The sequence below is a fragment of the Salmo salar genome, chromosome ssa01, assembly GCF_905237065.1.
Source record: "Salmo salar chromosome ssa01, Ssal_v3.1, whole genome shotgun sequence".
NCBI classification, from domain to species: Eukaryota; Metazoa; Chordata; class Actinopteri; order Salmoniformes; family Salmonidae; genus Salmo; species Salmo salar.
Genome location: NC_059442.1, coordinates 123338504 through 123347767, shown reverse-complemented (window position 1 = coordinate 123347767; position 9264 = coordinate 123338504). Strand labels below are relative to the sequence as shown.

Here is a 9264-nt window from a genome sequence, read left to right as displayed (position 1 = left end):
CTACCCCGGCCAAACCTGGGCCAATTGTCCACTGCCCTATGGGACTTCTAATCACAGCCAGATGTGAAATAGCCTGGATTCGAACCAGAGACTGTAGTGACATCTCTTGCACTGAGATGCAGTGCCTTAGACCGCTGCGCCACTCGGGAGCCCTAGTGTATACTATGGTAGAAATACTATAGTATTAACTGTAGTGTTTTTGCAGACTTTACTTCACTGTAGTATTTACAGCTTACTATAGTATAAATACTGTACTATTTAAAAAATGTATGTATATACTGACTGTATTATAGCAATTACTGTAGTGTTTTTGGAGACCGTAGTATACTGTAGCATTTACTGTGGTATTTTTGTTTTATTATCTTTGATATAGAGGCGTAGGCTTTCTTCTTGAGGAAACCTACTGGAGAAATACTAAAAGAGCGCATTTTCCATAACCTGTAGGTAGGTAGGACTAGGTTCTGAACAGAGAGTTCAGAGCGTCTGTTCTTTTTAATAACCTGTAGGGGACACAATGTATGGTTGATACTTGTAGACATGTAGGTTTCTCACTTACGAGTGGCACACACTGGGATATGGGGGATGCGGGGGCAGGGTATATGGAAACTAAATACTGTAGTATTTACTGTAGTAACAAAAAGTTGTGTTTTTGCAGACTGTAGTGTTTTTGCAGACATTTCTGTTGTATTTACTATAGTGTTTCTTTGTGGAGAATACTGTAGTATTTACTATATTTTTCGATAGTATACTACAACATTCTATACTAAGTACTACACATGGTCGAGGGATACTACAGTGTGTAGTATAGTATTGCACAGTATACTACAGTTTACTACAGAATTCTATAGTAAGTACTGTAGTATTATATCGTAAACTATATTTTTTTATGCAGGGAGGGTTGAGGGCTTGGTGGGTCGGGGCTGGAGGGCTTGCTGTCTGACTGGGGGAGGTCTGGCTGGGGAGGGCTGACTAACTGGCTGGCTGATTGGTTGGTTGGGGAGGGCTGTGTGGGTTGGGATGGCTGGGTGAGTTGAGGAGTAGGGCTGGCTGGCGGCTGGCTGGCGGAGAGCTGGATGGATTGTGAAGAAAGGCTGACTGACTGACTGGCTGGCTGGCTCCCTCCCTCAGCCTTTCTGAGGTTGCCCCACAGCTCCATGTCATCACCAGTGGGGTTATGGTGAAGGAAGGGTTAGGGTGTGTTCTGAAGTACAGCTCTCTGTTTGGACCAGCAGGGCCTCCCTACAGGGTCGCCTGAGGTGGGGTTGGGCTGGGGTGGGTGCTTAGTGGGTGTGGGTGGGACGGTGGGAAAGGGGCTCCTCTCACGATGACAACCAGATGGCTGAGGAAAAACATTTACTGGACTGTGTGTCAGTCTAATATTGTTCTACTTAATTGATAGTTTGTTTCATAAGGATTCTTCCCTTTACCTTTTACCAATGCATACTTTTCACTTAAAACATGTTTTCTTTCTTTCTTTGTGTGTGTGTGTGTGTGTGTGTGTGTGTGTGTGTGTGTGTGTGTGCGCGCATTCACGTGTACAACTGAAGTTGAGTGAGTTCATGTGCCAAGCCAAAGAGAAGAAGAAGATAATATAGATTTACTTTACGAGATGGGGGCATCAAATAAAAATGACAGAAATGCTTTTGGATTGAGAATGACGTACTAAAGAGAGAGAAGTTGAGTTTTTTATTGGTTTTGTGGGATGGTCTTTTTAATAACAGTGAGAGAAGGAAGGCAGAGCTAGTGGCCAGTGTGGCCAGAAGGCAGCAGTTGACTTGGGGCAGTTTCCCTGTCCGTTTCTCCCTCCCTCCCTCAGACATCTCGTTTTGGTGAGGAACTCTGCCAGCAGGGTAGTACACATCGGTGTCCCAAATGGCACCCTATTCCCTATGTAGTGCACTACTTTTGACCAGGGCCCATACTACTATTGGCTCTGGTCAGTAGTAGTGCACTATGTAGAGAAAATTGGGACTTACCCCAAGATCATTATACTGTTGCTTTGCCAGTGGGTCCTGCTATGTAATTATCCAACACAGACACACACACACACACACACACACACACACACACACACACACACACACACACACACACACACACACACACATCCTATTTCTATTTTCAATGAACATGCATCCATAGAGATACAGGCAGACATACAGTCATGACTGAAATTATTGGCACCCTTGATAAAGATGAATCCTTTGTGGCTCAGTTAGTAGAGCATTTTTTTTAAAGACGGGTTTACAAATGATTGGCACCCCAGTTTTCAATACTCCGACACCCTCCCTTGCGAGGAAAACGGCATTGAGCCTTTTTCTAAAATGTTTTATTAGATTGGAGAACACAGTGGGAGGGATCTTAGACCATTCCTCCATACAGAATCTCTCCAGATCCTTGATATCTTTCGTCTGCGCTTATGAACTGCCCTCTTCAATTCAAACCACAGGTTTTCAATGGGGTTCAAGTCCTGAAACTGAGATGGCTATTACAAAATGTTGATTTTGTGGTCAATTAACCCTTTCTTTGTGGAATTTGATGTGTGCTTTGGGTTATTGTCCTGCTGGAAGATCCACTTGCAGCAAATGTTCAGCCTGCTGCAGGGCCAACCAGGTTTTTGGATAAAATATCCTGCTACTTGGTCAAGTTCATGATGCCGTTGACCATAACAAGGGCCCCAGGACCAGCGGAAGAAAAATAGCCGCATAACATCAAAGATCCACCACCCTATATTAAAGTAGGTATGGGGTTATTTTCTGCTTGTCACTTCCTTCTTTCAATGCCAAACCCACCATTGGTGTGTGTGGCCAAAGAGCTCTATTTTCATGTCATCTGACCACAGCACGTTTATCAAACTCCACGCGTTTCCATTTTTTGGATGACATCAAAATAGAGCTCTTTGGCCATGCACACCAGTGGTGGGTTTGGGATCGAAAGAAAGATGTGATACGTAGAAAAGTACCCCCATACCAAAAGAAAAATCAATTTTGCAAAGCTGTGGTTTGAATTGAAGATCGCAGTCCATAAGCGCAGACAAAAGATAAAGGATCTAGAAAAGATTCTATATGGAGGAATGGTCTCTGTAATAGCTACTGTAAATTGTACAGTGCAGTTAGATTAACAAGAATTTAAGCTTTCTGCCAATATCAGATATGTCTATGCCCAGGGAAATGTTCTTGTTACTTACAACCTCATGCTAATCGCATTAGGCTACGTTAGCTCAATCGTGCAGTGGAAGGGACACCAATTCCGAAGAAGATAATTAGCCACAGAAGATCAATAGCTTATTTGTTTTAAATAGCCTAGCTGTGAATGTAGCCCAATAACCAGGCATAGTCTACAGTCGGGAACACTCTGCAAATCTATCAGTAAACAACAGCATGCAGACAACAGGGCTTTTGCAATATTTCAAATACAATAGCGAGAAAACACAGGTTGGAAGGCAAATGGCTCCTGATTAAAAGAGAAGACTAATCTGTCTGCTGTAGGCTAACAAAATATTTGATCAGCTTCTAAATATTGTTTTACAAAGTAAAGCAACAGAGAGAGAGGCTTTTGGCATGAGCTCCACCTGGGCCATCATCAAGGAGTGAGCTGCAGATCATTCGGTGAGTCAGTGAAACTGGAAAGCATTTCTAAGACTATAATTTTCTCCTCATATTGTAGCATTCGATATGTCTCCACACACCTAGGCCTAGGCTGCTCCCGAGTGGTGCAGCAGTCTAAGGCACTGCATCTCAGTGCTAGAGGCGTCACTACAGACCCTGGTTTGATTCCAGGCTGTATCACAAGCCGGCCGTGATTGGGAGTCCCATAGGGTGGCGCACAATTGGCCCAGCATTGTCTGGGTTAGGGTTTGGCCGGGGTAGGCCGTCATTGTAAATAACAATTTGTTGTTAACTGACTTGCCTTGTTAAATAAAGGTAAAATAAATACAAACAAAGGCTAGATGGATTCAAGACAAGGTCGTTTTTATTGATCTCAGTTTATCAGTGTCAAAGTTGGTAGAGCATGGTGTTTGCAACGCCAGGGTTGTGGGTTCGATTCCCACGGGGGACCAGTACGGAGAAAAAAAATGTATGAAATGTATGCATTCACTACTGTAAGTCACTGGATAAGAGCGTCTGCTAAATGACTAAAATGTAATGTAAATGTAAAGTAGCCTGTCATGACAATCATTTGTGTGGTATTAAAAAAGATTCTGCCAAAGTCTCCAGTTGTGTAAAATGAGGTAGAATTGCATGAAATACATTTATAAAAGGTAATGTTTTCCCGGGCTCTAGGCTACTAAAAATGTTCCCCATGTGTGCAACTTTTGTAAGTGCTCCTACTCTACTGCTCTATGCCACTACCCAAATGTGATGATATGCATGCAATGATTTTTATTAGGCTGCAATTTCTGAGGAAGCCAGCTCTTGAAAGAGTAGTTTGGATGTAGATGGTGAAAATCTATTGAATGATACTGAAAATGCTGGTCAGAAGTCCTGGATGCTTGGTTAACATTAGACAAAAAGAAAATCCACCAGGGCTAATATTTGGAGCCTGGTCTGCTTAAGTGTGCAGCACCCCTTATTGCATACACCCAATACACACAAATCTAAGTAAAGGAATGGAATTAAGAATATATAAATATATGGACGAGCAATGTCAGAGCGGTATAGACTAAGAGTAAAATAGAATACGGAATATACATATGACATGAGTAATGCAAAATATGTGAAAATTATTAAAGTGGCCAGTGATTTCAAATCTATGTGTATAGGCAGCAGCCACTAATGTGCCAGTGATGGCTATTTAACAGTCTGATGGCCTTGAGATAGAAGCTGTTTTTCAGTATCTCGGTCCCAGCTTTGATGCACCAGGAACTGACCTCGCCTTCTAGATGATAGCGGGGTGAAGTGGCAGTGGCTCGGGTGGTTGTTGTTTTGATGATTTTGTTGGCCTTCCTGTGACATTGGGTGCTATAGGTGTCATGGAGGGCAGGTAGTTTTCCCCCGGTGATGTGTTGGGCAGACCGCACCACCATCTGGAGAGCCCTGCGGTTCCGGGCGGTGCAGTTGCCATACCAGGGGGTGATACCGCCCGACAGGATGCTCTCAATTGTGCATCTGTAAAAGTTTGTGAGGGTTTTAGGTGCCAAGCCAAATTTCTTGAGTTGTTGCATCTTCTTCACCACACTGTCTGTATGGGTGGATCATTTCAGTTTGTCAGTGATGCATACGCTGAGGAACTTGAAGCTTTCCACCTTCTCCTTTGTTTTGTTGACATTGAGTGAGAGGTTATTTCCCTCGATCCTGACTAGTCTCCCAGTCCCTGCCACTGAAAAACATCCCCACAGCATGATGCTGCCACCACTATGCTTCACCATAGGGATGGTGCCAGGTTTCCTCCGGATGTGACGCTGGCATTCAGGCCAAATAGTTCAATCTTGGTTTCATGAGACCAGAGAATCAAACTCCAAGTGGGCTGTCATGTGCATTTTATTGTGGAGTGGCTTTCGTCTGGACACTCAACCATAAAGGCTTGATTGGTGGAGTGATGCAGAGATGGATGTCCTTCTGGAAGGTTCTCCCATCTCCACAGAGGAATTCTGGAGCTCTGTCAGAGTGACCATCGGGTTCTTGGTCACCTCCCTGACCAAGGCCCTTCTCCCCCGATTGCTCAGTTTGCTGGGCGGCCAGCTCTAGGAAGAGTCTTGTTGGGTCCAAGCTTCTTCCATTTAAGAATGATGGAGGCCACTGTGTTCTTGGGGACCTTCAATTCTGCAGAAATGTTTTGGTACCCTTCCCCAGATCTGTGTCTCGACACAATCCTGTCTCGGAGCTCTACAGAAAATTCCTTTGACCTCATGGCTTGGTTTTTGCTCTGACATGCACTGTCAACTGTGGGACCTTATATAGACAGGTCTGTACCTTTCCAAATCATGTCCAATCAATTGAATTTACCACAGGTGGACTCCAATGAAGTTGTAGAAACATCTCAAGGATGATCAATGGAAACAGGATGCACTTGAGCTCAATTTTGAGTCTCATAGCAAGGGTCTGATTACTTATGTAAATAAGGTGCACAGTTTTTATTTTAATACATTTGCAAAAATTTCTAAAAACCTGTTTTTGCTTTATCATTATGAGGTATTGTGTGTAGATTGATAAGGATAAGGCTGTAACATAACAAAATGTGGAAAAAGTCAAAGGGTCTGAAAACTTTCTGAATGCACAGTAATTTATTGTCCAGCGCCCGGATTCCCAAAATCATCTTAAGGCTAAGTTCATCATTAGAACTTTAGTAGGCACATAGTCAAATCTCAGAGCTGTTTCTCAAAACCATCGTTACTAAAGATGCACTTGAAAACACTTGCATTTTACCACCTGCCTCAGACCACTCGTAAAATAGCTGAGTCAGTAGATTTTTTTTTGCCCTTGCGCATCACTTTATACACGGAAGATCTCCGCTAAATATAGAATCAAGATGTTTATCTGTCTCTCTGTGACCAACAATAACTTCAGAATGAAGTTGACTATAATGCAAAGTTGCCAATGTCTTTGCAATTGTTATAAACAAGCAAAGGGTAAAAAGATGCTTCAAATGAAACCGAGATGACTGCATTAAAAGATAAATGCAGTAGGCTACATAGGCCTATATATTTCAATCATATTGAAATCAATTTCATGTTCAATCAATTGAGTTCTATTTTGCTAATTGTAGGCTACTATCTTACATTTTTTGCTCAATTTAATGATGTGTAGATCTAACGTGCCGAATATTCAATTTAGTGCATAGCCCAAGCATTAGAATAAGCAGCCTCAATATTTGCAGCCATATGTGCCATTTTATTTCTAGGAGCCTATCCGTCGTCAGTGTTCTAATGGTAAGGGCAAGACTTGAATGGAGAACGCTGATCCGAGAGCAGCGCTGCCTTTAATTCGATAACCATGTAAATCTTTCTAGGACAGATTTTTTATTTTTTTACTTGTCCGAAAGCTCAAGTCACAAAAAAAGGTCATGGGGCAAAAAGGTGACTTGAACGCAGCCGGCCGCGACCGGGAGACCAATGGCCCAGCGACATCCGGCTTAGGGGAGGGTTTGGCCGGCAGCGATGTCCTTGTCCCATTGCGCACTAGCGACTACTGTGGCAGGCCGGGCGCAGTGCACACTGACGGTTGCCAGGTGTATAGTGTTTCCTCCATCACATTGGTGCAGCTGGCTTCCGGGTTAAGTGGGCATTGTGTCAAGAAGCAGTGCGGCTTGGTTGGGTTGTGTTTCGGAGGACACACGGCTCTCGACCTTCGCCTCTCCCGAGTCCGTACGGGAGTTGCAGCGATGAGACAAGACTGCAACTACCAATTGGATACCACGAACTTGTGGAGAAAAAGGTTTAAAATGTAAATATATATATAAAAATTTAAAGTGACAGAAATTGTGTTGTATGAACCACTTCACAAAATAACCTTCATTGGACATGACAATGACATTAATGCATGCTAATAGCTAAATAGTTAACTAGCGAGATAACCAGCCAAACGACACTATATGTTTTGAATTGGCTATCTAGTCTGTTGTATTTCATTATTTTACCTGCAGCACAAATGTCTCTCTCTGTCTTTTCTCTGGCAATGGCCTATTGGCGCACACGCAGGTGATGCGCACACCATGACCTTTCCAGGATTGCTGACAAAAATGTGCTATAACTGGGCAAATTATTATTAACTAGCAATTATTATCAACAAATGTGCAAACTTTTATCTAAAAAAATGCTTGTGCTTGTCAATGCAGGCGTACAATAATTATACTCAGATGCGCTCTTCAGAGATTGGTGAGGACAGTGAGCAAATCCGAAGGACACTTTGATTCAATTCTGATCCTATTCTGATCAGAGTAGCCACATTTTTTTATATAGTGATTTCTGTGTGATTTTGTTTGACTTGTTCATTCAGATATCTTAAATCTCTAATCTGCTTGTCCAACAATTATTTTTACTTGCACCGGGCAAGCGGACACGCAGGTGATGTGCACTAATGTCTAGCCCTGTTTATCATCCGACTAGTGTTAGCTAGCTACAGCTGCTAGCCTGCTACTAGCTAGTTGCTGCTGTTGCACAGCAACCGAGTTGCCGGTCCCGGTTATAGAACTCTGAGATTCAGCTGAAAAAGACGTTATCATTGTCAGAAATGCTACAGAAAGGTAGCACATGGTTGGTTCTTAATGGACAGAAATTGGCACGTGAGAGCGATAAATTCTGAATGTAATAAAAACTGTTGCACCTACATGTTTTAAGTCCAATGTTCACTTTATGGAATTTGAGCTAGGTAGGCACAGAAAATACTCTGAAAACTCAATTGCTAATGACCCTTTTAAAAAATTCGGTATGTGTTTCTCGGTAAAGGGCTGATGGCTCATGACCAGATGCGGGGAGTGTGTTGTGTATCTCAAATCAAGTTGATTTGTGAATGTTCATCGCGATTGGTGTCATATTGGCTTAGATATGATGCTTCAACGAATGCCATACTATTGTGTTATTGCCCCCACAATAATACACATTCCCATTTACTGTAACTATTAACATCAAATACAAATATTTTATAATATGAATCTATAATAATCATAGTGTAAATGAGTCATCTTTCTGCAATAATGGCTTCTATCCTACAGTATATAATGCTAAAGTACATATATACTGTATATCTCATTCCCTCCCTGCCCTTGTCCTCAGCTGAGCCTGACCCAGTACGATTTGTCACTCTCAAACCTGCAATTGTATCCAGGGCCCAATATAGGGTGGGCTGCGTATGTGTCACACAACAAAGCTTCACACAAGGGTGTTGCCTGCTTTTAAACATCCTCCCCCATAACCTAACCACCAGGCCCATGTTGTTTGCATGGAAACAGAGCGATTGTGCGCAGTCAGGCCAGCTAGCTAGCTCCCCATCCTCTACTTGAGGCCAGATTGCTCCTCCCTCCCCCGCCTGATTTACTCTCTCTCTCTCTCTCTCTCTCTCTCCCCCACAGCACAGAGTGAGCCAGGCCTACTGCCTGAACACCACGGCACCTAACACTCAACGCTCACCACCATTCTCCCTCCACAGGCTGCCCAGCAAAGAGGGGGGAGGAGGGCCCCGGCCTCCACCTCTGGCCCCCAGTCAGCCTACACGTCTGGTCTAGTTTGGCCTCCCACTTCTCCATTTCTGCATCTACTAGCTCTGATGCTGGACCCTCACTGAATTGGGACCCATACTGATTCTGGGTTTTAAAGCAGGATATAAATCA

At 43.2% G+C, this 9264-nt stretch overlaps 1 non-coding gene across 1 annotated transcript; it reads right to left on the bottom strand.

The window, feature by feature from the left end:
- Positions 1-377: 377 nt before the first annotated feature.
- On the bottom strand, positions 378-430 carry LOC123726804 (U7 small nuclear RNA). The gene has a single exon (XR_006758952.1). It is a non-coding gene; the product is annotated as a U7 small nuclear RNA (small nuclear RNA).
- Between the last annotated feature and the right edge of the window lie 8834 nt (positions 431-9264).